Raw genomic sequence first — 23,052 nt, forward strand, 5'->3', positions numbered from 1 at the left:
ATACACTGCATTATTCATATCTTTAACCCTAATTTTATATAAATGATCATATATTCGCTTCCTAAATTGCCTTTCGGTCTTTCCTATGTAAAATGCTGTGCATAACATACACTTTGCTATATAAATGATGTTCTTACTATTACAATTACCTGCTCTGAACTTTACATATGTCTTATTAACATCATTCAACCTACATCCTTCTATTTCACGTATAGCATGACATTGTTTACAAGACCCACACTTTTTAGTAGTACTTCTACTTATGTTATATCTCTCAGTCTTATTCCCCATTTTTTCTAACTGTCTCTTTATATTCAGACCCATTGTGTTAATAAAACAGGGACTTTCTCCTATTGCTTTTTTAAGATCTTCATCAACTACTAATATATTCCAGTGTTGTCTAATAATATTTCTTATGTAATTCACACACTCTATTATAGTTCATTTCCTCAGGCTGTTCTGTACGTAATTTTATATTTGTCATATCTGTCCCCAATAGGTGTGGGTATTTTTTACCCCATTCACCGTTGACATAAGCAGAAACGTCATTCAGTATAGACAAAGGGTATCCCCTACTGACAAACATGGATCTAATTTCCTTCTCCATTATCTCAAAATTAGATGACATATGGACAGCCCTTATACACTGTCCTTTAAATATATTTTTTAACATTTGCTTAGGATGGTTACTAGTATATTCCAGATATCCATTGGAGAAAGTATCTTTCCTATATATTTCTGACTGAAACCCTTCATTAGTGTGACTAATATATGTGTCTAAATAGGCAATGCCCTCCCTACTAACATTGTGTGTAAATTTTAAGAAATCGCTAGTATTATTTAAATATTCAATAAACTGGGAAATAGTATCTACTGGTCCATTCCATAACACAAACATATCGTCCAGAAATCTGGAATAATAAGATACATATTGATAATACTCACTATTAAATAGATGTTTTGTTTCCCATTCAAGCATGAACAAATTTGCAAAAATGAGGGCACAAGATGCCTCCATAGCCACACCTCTTGTTTGTCTAAAATATTCCCCCTCAAAATATATGTAATTGTGATCCAACACCAAACTCATCATATCTGTGATCAAATTTATATGATCCCAGCTTATCTTAGAGTGTTTTCTCAAACTGGTACTAAAATCTTCAAGTCCTTGTTGTTTGGGAATACATGAAAATAAATCAATCACATCTTTGGTGATATAAATCAGATCTCTCTTCCATATATTGGGGGTGAGATGGGCCAAAAACATCCATGAATCCTTTATCATGTGCGGTATGTTGACATATATAGGTTTGACCCATCTATCTATAACTACCCCTATTTGGAAAGTCTTGGATTTACTCCCTGATATTATTGGTCAAAAAGGGGGATTCAATATGTTCTTATGTACTTTGGGGATACTTCTATCGCAGCCAATACAGGATACTCTACCTTTAAATAATTATATAGTTCAATAGTAATCCTGTTGTCTAGTAGGTATTCCCCCAATGCTAAATCTATCTTCCTATATCCAATATTAATTTCATTTAAAGATACCGTTTCATAATTTCTAGATTCTAACAATATTTTATATACTTCATTGATATAATCCATAGTGTTATATAAAACTATACCTCCTCCTTTATCTGGTTTCATTACTCGGATATCTTTGTTCTTAATCAATTCTTCCAAACAATTTCTTTCATTTATATTCAAATTATCCTTTATTTTCTGTTTTTTTATTCTGTCTATTAAATTTATATACATCTTGACATACTACTTTCTCAAAACTTGTCACCTTATTATGGGCCAGTGGTATAAACGTACTTCTCTTTCAAAACATATGATAATCTCCTAACTTAGTATTATCGTGGCGTTTAAATAATACTGCCAAATTCAATCTTCGACAATATAACTTTATCTCCGTAATAGTATCTACTAAATTACATTTTTCTGTGGGTATGTATTTCATTCCTTTAGTGAATAAAGAAAAATGTTCTTCCTTTATGTCAATATTGGTGTAATTATAAATCTTTGAGTCATTACAACAACCAATAATTTTCGCTATTTCATCACCTTCATTGTTCGTAATAAAATGTAAATTCTGATTACTTTTTTCTCATAATATCTTACTTTCTTCCAATACGTCATTTTCTATTATTTTTGCTTCTGCATCTAATATTTCTCGAATCTGTTCCACTGGTTGTAGTTACTTTTTGGAGCTGGATAATGTCTGCTCCCCTGAAAATTCACCCCCTTGTCCCTATGTGTTTCTTCAACCCATTTTGTCATGTTTCTATTATCACCTTTGTACTCTCGCTTCCAAATATATGCCCTATTTTCTTTATATTGTTCAATGTCTCGCTTAATATTTTTACTTTTTCTATCAAATATCCATTTTGTATTGTTTATCATATAATTCATGCCACTGTAAACAACAAATCACTGACTGTCCTTATCCCATTTTTCCACTTGACTAACCAATTTGCTTAATCTCTCATCATTCTTTTTAATAAGCATTTTCATGTAGCTAACCCCAAAACTGTTAAATAATGTGTTAAATTCAGCCATGGTGTTATTGTCTGGACTTAGCCCCATTGGTATTTTAAAAAATCTCAACCCCATAGGTACTATACCTAAGGTGATACATTTCAGTAAATAAGCATTATCTATTTTAATATTATTAACTGTAAGCAAACATTTCCCTAAGGTATAAATCATATCCTTTAGGGTTCCCTTATCATCATCAAAATATTTTTCTTTCACAGCATGTTGATTACTAATTTCATTAACTGTAAAATCAAAGTCACTGGTAAGAAAATTGTCCAAATTGTTCACTTCATGATCTACCTTATTGGTTGAACATTTATTCTTGCCTCTAGGGCTAGAAGAATTTATCACAGTACCTTTAGGTAGATTCAGGTTTGATTTAGTGGTCGAGGAATATGTTTTGATAGGTAACGAACGCTTAGGACGAGCTCCCAAGCGTTCAACATCTTCATCCATATGAAAAAGAGAAATCAAAAGTAAATTAATTATCCGAAGTATTACTGACATTACTATTGTGTTTCTGCAACAGCTGAAGTTCATTGGAATATGGTTCCACTTGATTCAACAGTTCACCTTGCCCATTTGGGATCTCCACTTGTGTGGACACATGGCTAACCGAAATGGATGTGTCTCTCCTTTGTAAAACGCTCAACGGGTTCCCAGCTGTGTTTTGGATCCACCACACAGCATCTACTAGCCGAGAAACTTGCTCTCTCAGCATATTCATTTCAGTCTTTAGTTGGTTGACCTCATCCCTGTTCAATGAAGCCTCAGTCACCTCACTAACATTATCCATTACTGTCAACTGTTGAATATCCAAAAATGAGCACAAAACCGACACCTTAAATATGTACAGCTAGACGGCCAACAACCGTCTATGTGATGTTAAATAATGCAGCGGGTGAACAAAAAAAGCAATAGGAGAAAGTCCCTGTTTTATTAACAAAATGGGTCTGAATGTAAAGAGACAGAAAAAATGGGGAATAAGACTGAGAGATATAACATAAGAAGTACTACTAAAAAGTGTGGGTCTTGTAAACAATGTCATGCTATATGTGAAATAGAAGGATGTAGATTGAATGATGTTAAAAAGACATATTTAAAATTCAGAGCAGGTAATTGTAATAGTAAAAACATCATTTATATAGCAAAGTGTATGCCATTTTACACAGGAAAGACTGAAAGGCAATTTAGAAAGTGAATATATGATCATTTATATAAAATTAGGGTTAAAGATATGAATAATGTACTGTATAGACATAGTAATAAATGTGGAGATACACACGTATTCAAATTTGCCATAATTGATCAAATTAATATATCACCCCGAGGGGGGAATTATAAAGTACTCCTTGGGAGAAGAGAGAGTGTATGGCAAATGTTGACTGATGCTACAATAGAGCCTGGAATTAATGAGTTTATTAGTATAAAGCCTTTCCTGCAATTGTTATAAATTATATACATAATTATTTGATATTAATATTATATATGTAAATTACATTATTTATTATCACCATTCAATAGTTTTAAATGTTTTTAATAAGTTTTAGAAGTTTAGAAGTTAGAGTATGTATATATATATATATATATATATATATATATATATATATATAAAAAACACATAGAACATATACATTTTATTATAAATTGTGTTAGACAGAAGTATATAATGATAGACTGTTAGGGGTAGCCACAGCGGAACTCCGGTCTGCTAATGATTGGCAGTAGATTTTTACGTGCTGACTTGCCGGGCCTGACACACAACCTTCAACGCCACACAGAAGACGCTCTAACTGAGAATCGAAAGGGACAACGCCTTACTGTGAGGCGCATAACGCCATCAAGAGCACCACCACCACAGTATGGAACAATTTGAATATAATGTACATAAATTGTTTAGGCAATGTGTATGAGCCATTTAGGTAATGATACATAGTTTAGTATATTTATTTACACTAGCACTTTAAATTTTGAATTGATGGCTGCTTTGGTGCTAAAACGTTTTTAAAAACCATGTATATTCAATGAATGAATTGTTCAGAAGAAGTCTGTATGAACAGATGAAAGTGCTTAACTAGATTTTTTAAAACAGATTTTTATAGTTCTTTTCTTTTGCTTGCATTATTAAATATTTTGGTTCCCTGGTTCGAGTCATGTTCACCTGCTGCATTATTTAACATCACATAGACGGTTGTTGGCTGTCTAGCTGTACATATTTCTCGATCTGTCTAAGGCCTTTGACATTGTATCACACGAACTTCTACTCTCTGCTCTCTCCAACCTCTCTTTCTACAAGCCAGCTACAAACTGGTTCCATAGATACCTCCATGGCCGGCAGCAATCAGTTGTCTGGGAAAACACCCTCTCCCCTCTTCTTCCAGTTACCCTTTGTATCCCCCAAGGTTCCATCCTTGGCCTCCTATTATTCTCCCTTTTCACTAACAATCTGCACACTGCCACCAAACAATCCTCTGTCATACAGTATGCTGACAATTCCATTCTCATTTGCTCTGACTCCACATTACCTGAACTCCAACAGATCACACAAGAATCTTTCTTATACATAGAAAGTTGGCTATCCTACTCCCAACTCCTACTTAACCCCAATAAGACCAAACTCCTCATCTTTCAACCATCCAAATCTACCCCAAACTCTCTTCACTTCAATATATTTTCCAAAGACAATACCTCCATCTCTCCATCAGTTCACACCAAACTACTCAGAGTGAAGATTGACAATAATCTCAAATTCGACACCCACATATCTCTTATTATAAAAAAAGTTCACAAAAAACTTGGCGCCTTATATAGAAACAACCAATACCTCACCAAAACTTCTAAAATCTCTATTGAAAACTCCCAACTAATCTCCACCTTACTCTATGCATCTTTCATACTTACTAATCTTAGACAATCAGACTTAAACAAGCTAGAGACATGTTACAACAAAACAACTAAATTCGCCACCAGTGCTCCCTACCACAGCCACCACTGTGTCTCTCTTAGAGAACTAGACTGGCTCCAGCTCCCACAACTCCTCCACCTGAATCAACTCTCTTTTGCCCACAAACTTGTAAACAACCCTCTCAAAATCCCATCACTTCAATCACTCCTCCAGACCCCTACACTCCAGCAACAAAAATCTCCTCCAGATCACAAAAGCCAAAAACACTGCAGGAGAATCTCTATTTTCCTGTGCCATATCCAAGCTTTGGAATAACCTGCCCCCCACCATTACTACCCTAACTTTCTCCAGTCATTCAAGACTGCACTTAAAATGCAGCTAGAAACTCACTGTCTCTGTCCTTGCCCAAACCCAGACTAAATACCCCACCCCTTTCTGCTCTCTTCTCTCATCCCCACTCTGGCTGAATTAATCTTTGGTTACCACAAAGGTAATTTAACGAATATATACTAGTTTCCTTAGTGTACTCGACAGCCTATTACTACTATATACTACTATGTACATTAAGCTGTTTATATTGTTTAAACTATGTCTGTGTTATTGTTCAAACTTTATTGTTTATATTTTTATTTCTCATGACTATAATCTGCACCAAAGGTCTCTCTAATATATGTCATCAATTTTGTTACTGAATGTCATTATTATTTCTCATTGTTAGAATCTGTGGAGCTTTTCTCCTCGGGCCTCCGCTGGAAAAGGACCTGTGTCCAGTCAGAATTTCTCAATAAACCAATGTAAATAAATAATAAATAAATAAATAAATAAATAACAAGGGAGATGGAGGAGGGAGTGGCTACTGCAGCAGTGATCATTTGAACATCTGTTGTTATGGTACGTTCATCTTACACAACTGTACTATGATCATCATATTGATCACAGCTGCAGTACCCTTAGCTATATGGATATATTACCATAGCTAACTACATTTGGGAGGTGCAAGAAGAAGAGTTCAGGAACCCATGGAGAATGGTTCTAGCAAAGCTTGGTCTGGATCTAGAGGAGGAATCAAACTTATAGGCTTTGTAAAAAGTATGAACAAAAAGGTAACATTATGGAAAATCACAATTTAATAGGATCTATCTTTATAGACCTTCTTAAAGCAAAAGTATCTCACATTAGTTGCTAGTAAACTATACCAGGCTACTGGCTACATTTTATATGCTAAACATTTCTTTAAAAACTACCTAACAAAACTGCAGCATTTGTGTCGTTAACTGTTTGGGTGTCTTCTCTCTAAAATGTCTCTTGACTGTATACCACAAGGACCTGCCCTTGATCCATTTTTTTTCTTGCTATTCGTTAACAGCATCCTAAGCATTATAAATACAAAACAATTCTCCTTCATGCAGTCAGTTTAGTTAATTGGAGAGACATGCATAAAACAGTTACAAGTAGCACTGAATAGTAACTTAAGCGACCTCATTTAACAAAGAACATTACATTTAGGTAGAGATGTTTGATTTAGACTCCCGTTTCTGTATTCAAATTGTCTGCAACTGATATCTAGACTATATGGTCTGTTGAACTGTTCCTAAATATGCAATTAACGGTGTAACAGCTGACACTAAGTAAATATGAAGCAAAAATCTGGACATTCTGCCAAAATCTGCAGTTGAGAGATATGATATACATACCACCAAGAAGAAAAAATAAAGGAACTCTCTCTGTACTTCTTCAGCTGCTGTGTGCCTGTGTCACGTCCAGCAAATGAATTAGACCGCCAACTTCGCCAAGGCAAGCAAAAAAAAAAAAAACACAAAATAATAAGAATAATCCACCTGTTCCACCCCAAGACAAGTCCACAACCAAAACTGGCTGCAACTGTTTGCTTCTCACTCTTTTCCCAGCACATAAAGCCCGGGAAGAGAGCGACAACCAATCAGCAGCCATTTAGCCCATGCACATCATGTACGTGCCTGCGGATATGGCAGTCTGAACCCTTTCCAGTTCTATGCGGTTTGGAACCGCATAGACTGCTGGGCATCACACTGATGCCTTAATTTGCTCTCCGGACTGCAGCACTGGAGTAACTTGGATCTCTAAGAAAGAGAAAAAAAAAACCCGGAATTCGAAAGTGCGCATGCTCAGTCAAGTCGGCGTAAAGCAGCCGGCTGATAAGTTAAAGTACTTTTTTTCTTTTTTCTTGAGGGGGCTGCAGTCCGGCAGTCCAATGGCACGAGCCGCCCCTGGTGAAAACAACAAATCACTGACTGTCCTTATCCCATTTTTCCACTTGACTAACCAATCTGCTTAATCTCTCATCATTCTTTTTAATAAGCATTTTCATGTAGCTAACCCCAAAACTGTTAAATAATGTGTTAAATTCAGCCATGGTGTTATTGTCTAGACTTAGCCCCATTGGTATTTTAAAAAATCTCAACCCCATAGGTACTATACCTAAGGTGATACATTTCAGTAAATAAGTATTATCTATTTTAATATTATTAACTGTAAGCAAACATTTCCCTAAGGTATAAATCATATCCTTTAGGGTTCCCTTATCATCATCAAAATATTTTTCTTTCACAGCATGTTGATTACTAATTTCATTAACTGTAAAATCAAAGTCACTGGTAAGAAAATTGTCCAAATTGTTCACTTCATGATCTACCTTATTGGTTGAACATTTATTCTTGCCTCTAGGGCTAGAAGAATTTATCACAGTACCTTTAGGTAGATTCAGGTTTGATTTAGTGGTCGAAGAATATGTTTTGATAGGTAACGAACGCTTAGGACGAGCTCCCAAGTGTTCAACATCTTTATCCATATGAAAAAGAGAAATCAAAAGTAAATTAATTATCCGAAGTATTACTGACATTACTATTGTGTTTCTGCAACAGCGGAAGTTCATTGGAATATGGTTCCACTCGATTCAACAGTTCACCTTGCCCATTCGGGATCTCCACTTGTGTGGACACATGGCTAACAGAAATGGATGTGTCTCTCCTTTGTAAAACGCTCAATGGGTTCCCAGCTGTGTTTTGGATCCGCCCCACAGCATCTACTAGCCGAGAAACTTGCTCTCTCAGCATATTCATTTCAGTCCTTAGTTGGTTGACCTCATCCCTGTTCAATGAAGCCTCAGTCACCTCGCTAACATTATTCATCACTGTCAACTGTTGAATATCCAAAAATGAGCACAAAAATGACACCTTAAATATGTACAGCTAGACGGCCAACAACCGTCTATGTGATATTAAATAATGCAGCGGGTGAACAAAAAAAAGCAATAGGAGAAAGTCCCTGTTTTATTAACAAAATGGGTCTGAATATAAAGAGACAGAAAAAATGGTGAATAAAACTGAGAGATATAACATAAGAAGAAGTACTACTAAAAAGTTTGGGTCTTGTAAACAATGTCATGATATATGTGAAATAGAAGGATGTAGATTGAATGATGTTAATAAGACATATTTAAAATTCAGAGCAGGTAATTGTAATAGTAAGAACATCATTTATATAGCAAAGTGTATGTTATGCACAGCATTTTACACAGGAAAGACCGAAAGGCAATTTAGAAAGTGAATATATGATCATTTATATAAAATTAGGGTTAAAGATATGAATAATGCACTGTATAGACATAGTAATAAATGTGGAGATACACACGTATTCAAATTTGCCATAATTGATCAAATTAATATATCACCCCGAGGGGGGAATTATAAAGTACTCCTTGGGAGAAGAGAGAGTGTATGGCAAATGTTGACTGATGCTACAAGAGAGCCTGGAATTAATGAGTTTATTAGTATAAAGCCTTTCCTGCAATTGTTATAAATTATATACATAATTATTTGATATTAATATATATGTAAATGACATTATTTATTATCACCATTCAATAGTTTTAAATGTTTTTAATACGTTTTAGAAGTTTAGAAGTTAGAGTATGTATATATATATATATATATATATATATATATATATATATATATAAAACACATAGAACATATACATTTTATTATAAATTGTGTTAGACAGAAGTATATAATGATAGACTGCATGGAACAATTTGAATATGTTGTGTCTTTCGGCTTTTCCCTGTTAGGGGTAGCCACAGTGGAACTCCGGTCCGCTAATGATTGGCAGTAGATTTTTACGTGCCGACTTACAGGGCCTGACACACAACCTTCAACGCCACACAGAAGACGCTCTAACTGAGAATCGAAAGGGACAACGTCTTACTGTGAGGCGACAACGCTACCGCAGCACCACCACCGCAGTATGGAACAATTTGAATATAATGTACATAAATTGTTTAGGCAATGTGTATGAGCCATTTAGGTAATGATACATAGTTTAGTATATATATTTATTTACACTAGCACTTTAAATTTTGAATTGATGGCTGCTTTGGCGCTAAAACGTTTTTAAAAACCATGTATATTCAATGAATGAATTGTTCAGAAGAAGTCCGTATGAACAGATGAAAGCGCTTAACTAGATTTTTTAAAACAGATTTTTATAGTTCTTTTCTTTTGCTTGCATTATTAAATATTTTGTTTCCCTGGTTCGAGTCATGTTCACCTGCTGCATTATTTAACATCACATAGACGGTTGTTGGCTGTCTAGCTGTACATATTTCTCGATCTGTCTAAGGCCTTTGACATTGTATCACACGAACTTCTACTCTCTGCTCTCTCCAACCTCTCTTTCTCCAAGCCAGCTACAAACTGGTTCCATAGCTACCTCCATGGCCGGCAGCAATCAGTTGTCTGGGAAAACACCCTCTCCCCTCTTCTTCCAGTTACCCTTTGTATCCCCCAAGGTTCCATCCTTGGCCTCCTATTATTCTCCCTTTTCACTAACAATCTGCACACTGCCACCAAACAATCCTCTGTCATACAGTATGCTGACAATTCCATTCTCATTTGCTCTGCCTCCACATTACCTGAACTCCAACAGATCACACAAGAATCTTTCTTATACATAGAAAGTTGGCTATCCAACTCCCAACTCCTACTTAACCCCAATAAGACCAAACTCCTCATCTTTCAACCATCCAAATCTACCCCAAACTCTCCTCACTTCAATATATTTTCCAAAGACAATACCTCCATTTCTCCATCAGTTCACACCAAACTACTCAGAGTGAAGATTGACAATAATCTCAAATTCGACACCCACATATCTCTTATTATAAAAAAAGTTCACAAAAAACTTGGCGCCTTATATAGAAACAACCAATACCTCACCAAAACTTCTAAAATCTCTATTGCAAACTCCCAACTAATCTCCACATTACTCTATGCATCTTTCATACTTACTAATCTTAGACAATCAGACTTAAACAAGCTAGAGACATGTTACAACAAAACAACTAAATTCACCACCAGTGCTCCCTACCACAGCCACCACTGTGTCTCCCTTAGAGAACTAGACTGGCTCCAGCTCCCACAACTCCTCCACCTGAATCAACTCTCTTTTGCCCACAAACTTGTAAACAACCCTCTCAAAATCCCATCACTTCAATCACTCCTCCAGACCCCTACACTCCAGCAACAAAAATCTCCTCCAGATCACCAAAGCCAAAAACACTGCAGGAGAATCTCTATTTTCCTGTGCCATATCCAAGCTTTGGAATAACCTGCCCCCCACCATTACTACCCTAACTTTCTCCAGTCATTCAAGACTGCACTTAAAATGCAGCTAGAAACTCACTGTCTCTGTCCTTGCCCAAACCCAGACTAAATACCCCCACCCCTTTCTGCTCTCTCTTCTCTCATCCCCCACTCTGGCTGAATTAATCTTTGGTTACCACAAAGGTAATTTAACGAATATATACTAGTTTCCTTAGTGTACTCGACAGCCTATTACTACTATATACTACTATGTACATTAAGCTGTTTATATTGTTTAAACTATGTCTGTGTTATTGTTCAAACTTTATTGTTTATATTTTTATTTCTCATGACTATAATCTGCACCAAAGGTCTCTCTAATATATGTCATCAATTTTGTTAATGAATGTCATTATTATTTCTCATTGTTAGAATCTGTGGAGCTTTTCTCCTGGGGCCTCCGCTGGAAAAGGACCTGTGTCCAGTCAGAATTTCTCAATAAACCAATGTAAATAAATAATAAATAAATAAATAAATAACAAGGGAGATGGAGGAGGGAGTGGCTACTGCAGCAGTGATCATCTGAACATCTGTTGTTATGGTACGTTCATCTTACACAACTGTACTATGATCATCATATTGATCACAGCTGCAGTACCCTTAGCTATATGGATATATTACCATAGCTAACTACATTTGGGAGGTGGAAGGAGAAGAGTCCAGAAACCCCTGGAGAATGGTCCTAGCAAAGCTTGGTCTGGATCTAGAGGAGGAATCAAGCTTATAGGGCTTTGTAAAAGTATGAACAGAGGACCAAGTAGCAGCTTTTAGACTATTTTGAGAATCTAGCACTTTCCAAAAAGCCATAGATGAATCCAAGGCTACTGTAGAGATTTCCTTGATCCTGCCTGGAATAAATTTGTTCTGGTGAGTATAACATAAGGTAATAGCCTCAGACAACCATTTGGAAGCAGTCTGTTTTGGCATAGTTTGTCACTTCTCTTTACCTTCACAAGAAATAAAAATTGGTCCAAACATCTGATAGATCTAGTTCTAGTAAGACAGTACCTGAGTTGTCTGAGGATATCCAAGGTATGGAGTACCCTTTTTCCCTCATTTTTAAATTCAGTAAAGAAAATGGAGAGATGGATATTTTGGCTTAAAGTAAACATGGTTACTACTTTAGGCATATAAGAAGGATTAATTTCTCAAAGAAACCCTGTCCTTATGGAAAATTAGATATAGTTGACTCACCATAAGAGCTTGCAACTCAGATATCCTTCATACAGTAGTTAGAGCAATCACTAAAACTGTCTTCCATATTAAGACCCTCAAGTCATCTAGATCAGCTGCTTCAAATAGAGCAAGTACTAGCTTCTCTAACACAAAATTAAGATCCCAAGGACGGGCCACCAGTTTACTTGGTGGCCTTTTATGCCAAACCCCTTTCAAGAACATCCTGACATGAGAGTGCCTTGAAATAACAGGATCTCTGGGCAGACATGCTGAAATGGACAATAAATGAAACCTGATAGAGGAATAATAAAGGATAGTAACACACAAATATTGCAAAACCAGAGAACAATTACTCTTGAATGGGTGCTGGTTATGTTGCTGGCACCAACTTGAAAACTTTTTCCATTTGCTAATATATGATTTTCTAGTAGCAGGCTTTCTTACCTCCATTAGTACCTGATGTACATTCTCAGTAAACAGGAGTCTAAAAGGAATTAAGACCTTATCAGTCAGCCAGTCAATTGAAAGTGATTGATGTCAGAGTGTATCAAACTCCCCTGTTCTTGTATGAGTAGAGCCAGTCTGTGAGAAAACTTATGGTAATTCCCCCTTGCCATTTCCAAAGGAAGGGAGAGCCACAGTTGCCTAGGCCAGAAGGGAGTGACTGCAATAATCTTGGGAGATTCCTTCTGAATCTTCGAAGTACCCTGGATATTAGTGGAAAAAAAAAAAACATACAGGAACATGCCTGTCCGAAGAAAAGGCATCTGTCTTCCAGGCCTTCTTACATAGAGACTTGGGACAGAAACTTGCCAGTTAATTGTTCAAAAAAGAGGTAAAAAGGTCTACTTGAGGAACTCCCCATAAAAAGATCAAATCTTTGAAACCCCCCATCTAGTTTCCATTTGCGAGGGTCTACCCTAGTCTTGCTCAACTTGTTTGCTACATAGTTTTGCTCTAACGGAATGTAGGAAGCCTGTAGAGAGATTGTGCTGTAAAGTTTTATCCCAAACTAACATGTTAGTCTATAAAGGGGGAATGATTTGGTTCCCTCTTGCTAGTTGATGTACATGACTGTGGTATTGTCTGAAATCACTCTGAAGAGTTCCCAGGGGCCAAAGATGGTTCAAAGAGTTGAGTGCCTTGTTCAGGGCAAGCATCTCCTAAGATATTCATGTGTCTGCATTTGTCCTTTGTGTCACACACCCCTGCATTTTTATCCTACTGAAAATGTTCCCCAAGCAAGTACAAATCTTCATGGTGACTGACAGCTTTGGAGCAGAGAGGGAGAATGGGGAACTGGATTCAAGAATATCTGTTGTCTCCACCAACATTTTTTTGACAAACCCCAGTACTGAGATTTGTAAAGATAAAGGGTGTTGATGCTGGCACCAAAGAGGTTTCAGATACCACTGAATCCTTCTCATGTGGAGTCTTGCCAGGGTTATCATGAGAATCATAGATGCCATGAAACCCAAAATCCCAAGGTATTCCCTCACAGTCACCAAAGTCTGAGTGGAAAACCTTAGAAACAGATCTAAATAAGTATATTTTTTCCTGTGGAAAAAGTACTCTTTGAAATGACATGACTAGTTGACATTCCAGGAACATGATCTTGTAAGGAAGTCAAGAAAGACTTTTGACATTTCTCTTGGAATCCCAACTTGTGTAAGAGATCTCACAATGAAAGGAGAGATTCCTGACACTATGAAATAGACTCCATGAACATAAGCAAAAGGAGTACAGTGACATTATTTCCTGGGGACTGCTGATCACCCGAAAGCCTAATAACTGCTTCATAGGTGCCAGCTTGGAATGTTGTTCCTGGTGAGAGAAGAAGCAGAGTGCATAGATTACCGACTGTTTTGGGTTGGAAAGTAAGTGTCTGTGCTCGACCTTCCTGATTGGTCTGGTTGCTATTCAATGCACCTACCAAAAGGCTACAACAAGCCTGCAGACCCTTACATCATCTAGGACAAGACTGTGGATCACCAAGCAGGTTGTGGCCTGCTTCTCATCTTGGAATTGGTGTTACTGTTTTGTGTCTGGTGCAAAAAGAAGCAAAAGAGCATTGTATCCCAGCACAGGGAAGCTGTGATGTGACCAACATTAGTAGTAGTCAGGCAGTAGGCATTCAGGTGACACCCCTCTTTTCATCATTCTTGACGACCTAATTCTTTCTTTTCAGTAAGTACTGCTTGATCTGCTTCTAACTTCAGAATATCTGCCTAAATACTTCATCCATAAATCATTAGGCTCTACATATTAATTTCCCCTCAAGTGTTTGACAGTGCCCTGTATAGCCAAAGATAGCTTGAGTTGACATTTTTCCTGTAAAAGCACCATTACATTTTCACCAATTCCTAGTTGCACATAGGACAACTAGTTTGCAGTGACAAGCACTGCCCCCAGAGTTTCAAACCGAATACTCCTGAGATTTATATTTTCACTACAACTGCTAATGATCTGTTGTCATGGATAGGAACTTTCACACTATCTCCATTACCAGCCTGGTGGATATGGGCATCCTGAGGCAATGCTGAAATTGTCTCATGTTTACTGACAACCAGTTAATTCTCAGATTGATATAGTATGCGAGAGATGTATTTACACAATGTCACTGGAGGCAATATCCTCACATAAAAGCACCAATAAAGTCAATAAGGTTGTCAGTAGTACACACACTGTACCCATCACACACAACTCAAAGCAGACACATAGACCCACATATGATTAGGCACTTAAATGTAACCTTCCTAAACCTTAAAGACCTCCTAAACAAAGTACACATAACAAACACCCACAGAAGCCCAGAATACAATCTTTAAAAAACAACATTCATATCGACACATACAGCCACATCTCATGGAGCCTCTACTTCTAAGCCCATAAGGCAAGCCACCACACAATCCAACATTCTGGTCATTGGAGACTCCATTGTGAGACACACTGATGTCCCTCTCCCCAGGATCAGTAAGGAGAATGTCACAGTCAGTTACTTAGCAGCAGCCAGGATCCACCACATTATGCACACACTCAGGTTATTGGACCACAAGTACCAGTATGATTCAGTCATAAGCCATGTAGGTGTAAATGACTTAAGATCTACCTCCCTAGACTATATGAAGAAATACATCATGGAGCTCTCAGAATATGTGTCCCAGGCTGGTATAAGCCTAGCATTGAGCAATATTTTACCTTCTCCAAAGATGATGCCACTATACAAACAAAAGATGAGTGCCTTTAATAATTGGCTTAGTCTTAGTTTCTGGTGTCATTCTAAGGGGGTGCAATATCTGTTCACACTGAAGGAGATGGTCAAGACCATGATGCTTTGCCTGAGATGGTCTGAACTTCTCCCCTCTAGGGTTTCAAATATTCGCTAAAACATTGTCCTCCCCCATGGTGCCTTTTTTAGGTAATGCCAAACTGAAAGTACTTCCGACTTAGCAAATCAAAACCAAGAAAATCTAAAGGTGTTACTGCTCGGTGCTTGGAGTTTAAACAAAAGCTTCACTCCCTAGAAGCTCTCTTCACCCTAGAGAATGTTGACATCTGTGCAGTCACTGAGACATGGTTTAAAGTCACAGAGAGCACACCAACAGTGCAAGGTTATAATGGCTTCCACATATTTAGACCAGCTACTACACAGACAAGGACTAAAGGAGCAGGTGTCTCAATTTACATCAAAAATAAATATATCTCAAGGCTAGTCAAACAGGACAATGCACTTGAGTTTCTCCACTTTCAAATCACCATAGGCAAATTCCAATACCACTTCCTTGCAAGATATAGGTCCCCCTGTATGACCCAGGAAACCCATACCATGTACTTAAACTTATTGAAAACACTCACCATTCAAAGCAATACCATATTCATGGGTGACTTTAATTACCCCACTCTTAACTGTGAATCATACATGACACCAAATGTACAGGAACAGAGATTTCTGGATTTTTTTAAACACAAACTCCCTGAAGCAGATTGTCAGTACACCAACCAGGAGTGCAACCATACTGGATCTGGTCCTCACTAATATGGGAGAGTGCTGCACTCCGCTTAATGTAATGTCTTCTCTGGCAAGATCAGACCACATAATGATCTGCTTTAAAGTAAAAATAAAACCTGAAACCCCAGCTAAACCTGGAATATTCAATAACTACTTTAAGGCTAACTTTCTACTATTAAGTGATAACCTGGCAAAATTTCAAGCTACCATAAACCTTGAGAATACTGCTGCCTATGCAGAACTGTTCAAAGAAACCCTATACAAGTATGTTAATAGCTGCATAGAAGCAGCTGTACCCACCAAGAAGAAGTACAAAACTAACTCAAAAGATAAGCCAACCTGATGGAATCACAACATCAATAATCTGTATAGTAGAAGGAAGATAATCATGGCCAAAAATAAGAGGTACAGCACCCAGCAGGATAAAAGCACTCTCATCAAACTAAACAAACAACTCAGGTGACAAAGTCTACCAAAGCCATATTTGAGGTAAATTTGGCCTCTCAGGCCATGGCAGCTACAAGGCATTCTTATCTATGTCCACAACCTCAAACACAACACACAGCTCTCCTTGTAAATGGAGTCCTCTATACTGAGCCAGAGGGGTTTGAATGGAGAGATGATAAGTCAGCAAGCATAGGAGAGTAGTATTGATGAAATTGAATTCATCCTCAAGTCTTGGTGAGTAACTTCACAAGGTGGACCCTGTTTGTCACAAAATCTCACCAAGATATCACTGATATATAGACTGTATTTTATATAGCATATATCATGGACAGAAGTAGGTCAAAAAATAAAAAAGATAGCTGGGTGCACAAGACCCAGGATGAAAAGGTGCCCAGTCCTGGTAGGCACACTGGTGCCAGGACTGGAAAACAATAACAGGTTAGAATCCTCAAAATATGTAAACATTCCTACAATGGGGCCAGGCCAGGCCCAGGGGGAGGATGGCTCCCCTGTTGTAGAAGGAAGTAGCAGGCCACAAAAATCACAAAAAAACTGATAGGTCAAAGAAGAGCCATAAAGATAATAGAGTGGACAATTGAGGATAAGAAATAAATTATGTATTGTTACTATTATGCAAAACACCCACAATTTCCATTCACAAGATATACAAAAAGATTAATAGAGAAATTAGAGGGAAAGTAAAATACTTCAACACGAAAAACCGTCAAAAGTTTCAAATAAAAATTTGTGTTCATTAATACAACAGATTTGTGAAAAATATTACATAGACCAAGAAACTTTGACCTGTTTGGAAAAAGAAACACCCAAGGAAGTGAAAAAATATAAACAACAAAATCTAGAGATTTTTGAAAAGTATAAAAAAGTAATATAGATGGGCGGCCACGGTGGTGCAGTGGTTAGCATTGCCACCTCACAGCAAGAGGTTCTCCGGTTCGATTCTCGGCTGGGGTGCCTTCTGTGTGGAGTCTACATGTCCTCCCTGTGGTCACGTGGGTTTCCTCCGGGTGCTCCGGATTCCTCCCACATCACAAAGACATGCAGTAGGCAGATTGGACACTCTAAATTGGCCCTAGGTATGAGTGTGTGCATGTGTGTGCCTTCTGTGGAAGGTTGGGCGCCGGGCTGGCAACTCGACACCGTAAAACTCCACTGTCAATCATGAGCGGACAGATGATCCACTGTGGCCACCCCTCACCAGGAAAAAGCCGAAAGAAGAAGAAGATAAAAAAGTAATATAGACATGGGAAAGAAAGATAAATTTGAAATGGTGCAATATTTATGCAAAGTCAAAAGCCAAATTAATCAATACAAAAAAGGCAGCCCCAACGATATTTGAAGGGAAATACAGACAAAGGTATCTAGATATGGAAAATTTTACAATAAAAAATAATATCACAAAGAGGGGATGCAGAAAAGAGGATTAGTAAAGTAGAAGTTAAAAAAATAGAAGTTGAAGTTATGGAATGCCTGCAAAGTGAAGGATTTGGTGTAGAAGGTCTAACACAGGTTACATCACAGCATGATGGAACAAGTCTCCAAAGTAGAAGATCAGGAGACATCTGAAGAAGAAATATGGACATGGGAAAGAAAAAGAGATCTAATATGGTGTAAAATTTATGCAAAGGAGAAAGCAAAACTATTCATTACAAAAAGAGCAGCACCAAAATATTTGAAGAGAAGTACAGGCAAAGGAATCTGGACATGGAAAACTTTAGAATACAAAAGATAAGAAGACAAAGAGGAAAAGCAGAAAAGGAGATTAGTAATGGAGAAGTTAAAGAAATAGAAAGAGAAGTTATAGAGTACCTGCGAAGTGAAGGATTCAGTGTAAAAAATCAAACTCAGAAAGCACCACAGCAGGATAGAGCTATGGACATCCAAATCAAGGAGAAACCAGTGGAACGGGAAGCAATAGGTCAGTTGCCATATGAAGATATTTTGGAGCATTCCACAGGAAACTACTATAAACATTCACTTGAAGCTGGACAGCAAGGGAAGGAACAGGAAACTATGGCAACTCTGATGCAGTCAATGTTGAGGAGTGATAGACCAGTGAGTTCCCATATGACAGAGCAACAGATAACACAGGATGAAATTGAAGAGTATGTACCACAGGAAGATGCTATAGAATTTTCTGTAAAATGCCTGCAGGAAATGGAGAACAAAAAATGTGCCATCAGTTTAGAAGAAAATGATCTAAGTGAAGAGTTCCTTGATTTAATTGGGATAGCTAGACATATTAAGATCAGTGAAAAAATAGACTGCAGAAGATCAATATAACCCAAAAAGTCAAACATTTGATAAAACAAATGAACACGTAATTAAGACTGTCCATAGAGATCTATGTGATATTACAGAAGTAAACAGGCTATATTGCTGTGCAGCTATATTAATAACAGATAAAGTTCTACCACAAGAACACAGGGTAGTAAGGGAAAGGAAGCGGAAAAATCGAATACCATCATGGAAGTATCAAATAGAGAAAACTATAAAAGAATTAAGACAAGAAGTGTCACTGTTAGAAGAGTATAGAAGAAGGAACAGATCAACAAAAATACTCAGAAAGATAGATGTGATAATAGCAATGCACAGCATTAGAAGAGATCAGGATCTGTCATGCACTATCGCAAATAAACTAAAAATGTCAGCATAGATGGAAACATTTAGAAGATATGCAGAGAAATATAAAGTAAAAGTACAAGCAATTTATTGATAACCACAAAAAGTTTTATAGAGAAATGAGAAACAAGGCAAAAGGAATTGAAAGACCACCCAAAAAAAGAAGAAGAAGAAGATACATTTTGGAGTAGTATTTATGAAGATCCTGTGGAACATAACAAAGATGTGAAATGGATAGAAGAAGTAAAAGAAAGAATAAGAAGTTTAAAGGTACATGATATGAAATGGGATGAAGTAACAGCCAGAGAGATTGAAATAACGTTAAAAAAAGCCTCTAACTGGAAAACCCCAGACCCAAATGCAGTACCTAACTTCTGGCTAGAAGTATTAACATCTTTGCACAAAGATTTAGCCTCAAGTAAGAACTATATGTGCACTTCCAACAGAGACCAGCCTGGTTAACAACAGGAAAAACAATGTTCCTACTTAAGAGTGAACCTGCAAGTTATCCTAAAAATTATAGACCAATCAGTGGCGGCTCATGCTATTGGACTGCAGCCCCCCCCAGCTGTAAATGAAAAAAAAAAAGAAAGAAAACTGATTAGTGAGTCCCAGAACTCTGCACATGTGTGCTCGGTGAGTTCCTGGAACACCGTGCATGCATGCAGGAATCTGGACTGCTGTTTAACCAGTCCAGATTAGGAAGAGAAGGCATCAGACTACAGATGCCCAGAAATCTATGCAGTTAAAACTGCATAGACTGGAAGGGGATTGGACAGCAATGTCTGCAGACTGGATACCTGCTGTTGCGGGAAAGAAGGGGAGGGGCTTGTATTTCAAACTAACACTGCTGCAGGAAGGAGGACTTAAGCAGGGACTTTGTGGAATGAAGCTGCTTCAGGAAGGACTTTGCACTCACAGGTAGTGGTGTGTGTGTGTGTGTGTGTGTGTGTGTGTGTGTGTGTGTGTGTGTGTGTGTGTGTGTGTGTGTGTGTGTGTGTGTGTGTGTATGTGAAATGCCCCAGTTAAATATACCTGGTGGCTACAGAGAACCTCTGGAAATATACCTGGTAGCTAAAGAGTAATTCAGGCTCAAACCCTGTACCTTGGGTGCAGGTACCAAGAGCCTGAATTCCCTACCCACCACCACTTGTGAAAATTATTCATATTTTTACCTCATATTTGTGTTCTGTTCTGGACCTCATAAAATCTGTGGTTTTCTGGATTTTGAATTCACTAAATAATGACATGCATTTGAATTTCAGGCTTCATATTCTTCAGAAAGTACATGGTAACACAAAACCTTTTATTCTACCAATTTTCTAATTTTATAAGATCAATATTTGAAAATTTTCCCTATTTTTTGGGGTTGCATTCCCCCATTATTGGCTTTGTCCAGGTTTGATATGCTAAGAGGTTGAATGTTATGGTCTATGGTGAGAACTGAATTCACTGAATATGTTTGGGGGCTGTATCCCCTCATCATTGGCATTGTCCAGGTGTTTTATGCTAAGAGGTTGAGAACTATGTGAGAACTGAATTTGCTAAATGATAGCCATTTAAGTTTCAGTTTTCCTGCCTTTCAAGGAACAGTTTATCTGCCACAGTGGTATGTTGCTCTGACTGTAGTGTATAGGGGCCTAGGTTCAAGACTTGGCAGTGAAATGCATGGTGGCAACACATTTTATTCTAGCAACTTTCCAAGATTATACAAGCAATATTTAAAATGCGTCCCTGTTTTTTTTGGTTTTTGCCCCCCCCCAATAAATTTTGTCTTTTTCCAGATTTCTTGTGCTGCAAAGTTGAGAGATACAGTTGTGTGTTGAGTAGATTTTACAAGGAGCTAAGAGCTTCAGGGGTAGAGAAGTTTAGTGCTGTTTATGGCGCATCTGTTTGCATTGTTAATAGCATAACAGGTTAATACTTGCTTTTGATGCAGAAGGCTGTAGATTCTACTCACACAGTATGTAGATGCATTGCTAATACTGTACTGTGTTGTACTTTTAAAGGGGGTAGATGCTGCAGTCCTGAGAATGTCCTCTTTGGTGGAGATACCTAGTAACTATTAGCCTGTTATCAGTTTGCCATCCATTCCCCATTGCAGTATTTCTAGCTTATTATTTTTTAATGTAACATAGACAATTTATTCCTCAAGGGCAACAGGCACTTTATTTGTAGATGAAACAATGAAATATAAAGTTGTTTGCTAGCAGCAACCTCTTTATTAGTTACAGATCTCTTTAATGTGGAATTATTTAGATGACTTTTACTTATGCAGAGATTGTGCATATTTACTGATACGGGTGGATTGTAGAAGTTTGACTAGACTTTTATGATGGAAATGTTCTGAATTGGGAAGTTTTGTCATTATTGGTGCATGCATTTTGTTTCATTGTTTACTAGAAAAATGTTCAAAACAAATTTAAAACACCCTCTAACAACTGTACTGTATTATACAAGGAATATAATTTAATACAATCAGGAAGGTATATCAAAGAACACATGTATGCTTCATGTGCAAGGGGCCTATGATTTGAAAACAGCCCAAAGTTAATCTTTATCTGCCACTGGCCAGATGTATTTCTTTGAATGTGGGTTTCAATGCTGTTTCAATGAATACGAGTTTCAAGGGCAGAGAAGTTTTAATGCTAAGTCTATTTTCATTGTGAGACTGCATTGCTTTGTTTAGCAGATGTCTATCAGTGTTTGTGCTGTAAAATGTAAAATAAAACTTTTAAATGAAATCCAAATCATCGTAGAAGTAAAGCAGTATGGACATTACAGTGTTTATGGTAAATGGGGAGAAATAGCCAAGTAATGGGACATTGGAATGGCTACAGGGGGAGGCCCCATTGAACCATGATTTTGTGAGGGGGTAAGGGCAGCAAACTCAAAGGCAGCCCTGGCTGAACTATACCTCTCAACTGCCCAGATTTATACAGAAGGAATAGATTTTTGCTTCTTATATTTGGTTTGTTCCTCATAAAATTTGTGTTTTTCTGGCAAATTATTTAGGAATGAAGTCACTAAATAATGACAGACATTGAGTTTCAGAATTCATATCCTTCAGAAAAATGCATGCTAAAGCAAGACCTGTTATTCTATCAATTGTCTAAGTTTACACAAGAGCAATTTTTAGTACTCTTTGTATGTTCCCCCAATATATTTCGCCTACTCCAAATTTCCTGCATTAAGAGTTTGAGAGGTACGTCCAAATAAATCACTTTATAGAATTAGGTATATCCAAACCTCTCAACTGGCCCTTATTTTGGCTCAAAATGTTGCTCTCCCATAATAATCCCTCCACAAAACGGCAAAATTTCGAAGAAAATGTAAAGGGTTTGCAATTAATAAATACGTGTAAGGATCAGAGTTATAGATTACTTTTATTTCAGAAATGCATGTAAATTCTCTTATTTTGTCAGCTGCTCTACTTAACAGTGCTAATATTAAAAAAGTGTCCCTTCTTTTACAGGTTCCCAGCTGTATTGTGTGGCTATTTTATATTTTTGCATCACATTTTTTGTCCATTTTCATGAAATTGTGGTTTTCTGACAAATTAGTAGGAAATCATTAAAGACTGAAGTTAGAAAATAATGACAGACATTTGAGTTTCAGATTTCATACCCTTCAGAAAAGTCATACTA

The sequence above is a fragment of the Protopterus annectens genome, chromosome 14.part0 (genome assembly GCF_019279795.1).
Source record: "Protopterus annectens isolate FY-2018-M chromosome 14.part0, PAN1.0, whole genome shotgun sequence".
NCBI classification, from domain to species: Eukaryota; Metazoa; Chordata; order Ceratodontiformes; family Protopteridae; genus Protopterus; species Protopterus annectens.